This window comes from Bison bison, unplaced genomic scaffold (genome assembly GCF_000754665.1).
Source record: "Bison bison bison isolate TAMUID 2011002044 unplaced genomic scaffold, Bison_UMD1.0 scf7180017864383, whole genome shotgun sequence".
NCBI classification, from domain to species: Eukaryota; Metazoa; Chordata; class Mammalia; order Artiodactyla; family Bovidae; genus Bison; species Bison bison.
The window spans coordinates 2,353,824-2,355,266 of NW_011494955.1; the positions used below are offsets into that span (position 1 = coordinate 2,353,824).

At 41.6% G+C, this 1,443-nt stretch overlaps 1 pseudogene; it reads left to right on the forward strand.

Moving 5' to 3' along the window:
- The first annotated feature begins 414 nt into the window (after positions 1 to 414).
- On the forward strand, positions 415 to 1,202 carry LOC105001679 (annotated as a pseudogene).
- Positions 1,203 to 1,443: the final 241 nt, after the last annotated feature.

Genomic DNA, 1,443 nt, shown 5'->3' on the forward strand with positions numbered 1-1,443 from the left:
GAGGCCAGAATACTGGAGTGGGTAGCTTTTCCCTTCTCCAGGGGATCTTCCCAACCCAGGGATCGAACCCAGGTCTCCCGCACTGCAGGCAGATTCTTTACCAGCTAAGCCACCAGCAACCTCTCCAAGGCATGAGTATTTGATCAAACTATGCCTACACATAATTATGTCCCAGATACTCTTCATCTGGGTAAAATTCTCAAAAATATTGCCATATAAGTTCTTAAGGAAATATGTATTAAATGTTTATTGCAGACAACTCTGTTCAACTTTCAGTGTTCCACACTCTTGGCCTGAACTTCCTCAGCTTCCTTTTTGCCCTGACCACCTCTTTCTCACCTCCTCCAACAACCATAGCATCCAGGGACTGGGCTGAGCAGGCAGCAGAATTTTCCAAGAAATAGTTTCTCCAAGATGTCCAAATCTGGTGAATGTCTCATGATGAGAGCTACAGACCGACAGTGCTAATTCAGACATGGATCAGTGAGATCCAGCCACTCCAGACCCTGAAGAACAAGTGAGAAAACTTTCTGCTGCCCAGGAGAAGAAAACCACCACACTCTAGCAAAACCACTGCTAAGTTATCCACTAGCACCATAAGAACTCAGCAGGAACTAGCTGAGATAACCCTTGATTCTCCCCCTCCTAACTGCCATGCTGGGCCAATGGAGACAACACTGATGAGTGGAGATCGACTACACTTGGCCCACCAGGTTCTGTGTGTGAAGGTGACATGTTCTTTCTGGATATACATTTTCATCTTATTGTCCACACCAGTGGTTTCTCTTTTTAATTTTTATTTTATATTGTAGTATAGTTGATTAACAATGTTGTGTTAGTTTCAGGTGTACAGCAAAGTGATTAGTTATAAATATCCATGTATCTCTTTTTCAAATTCTCTTCCCATGTAGGTTATTACAGAGTAGTGAGTAGAGCTCTCTGTGCTACCCAGTAGGTCCTTGTGTTCTGCACCAGAATCTATTATGGCAACATCAACAGTCCAGGAGTCATCTGTCTGTACATCCTTAAAGACAACTGGAGTACCTTTGACTATTTCAAAGGTTTTGCTGTCCGTTTGTTGTCTTCTGACTGACTGCAACCCTGTGGATCCTCTGCTCAACTGCATATACATTCAGTATTTGATCAACAGAGCAGAAAATGACAAGAGAGCTGGACAGTGGACCAAGAGATGTACAACATAATTCTCATAATTTGTGCGCAATGTAAAGGAGCAGAAGACATCTTCTCATGATGCTACAAATGTTTATACCTTTTATAGTATGGAGTCTATGTAGATGTTACACTGATTCTACTCTTTGCTTTTGTCCTTTGAAGGCTGAGAGACTCCCCAAAACATAAATGCTATCAAGAGTACAACTTTGTAGCTTTAGATTACTTATGCTTAAAATGCCTACTTGTAATTCTTATTCCTTTGATATATCA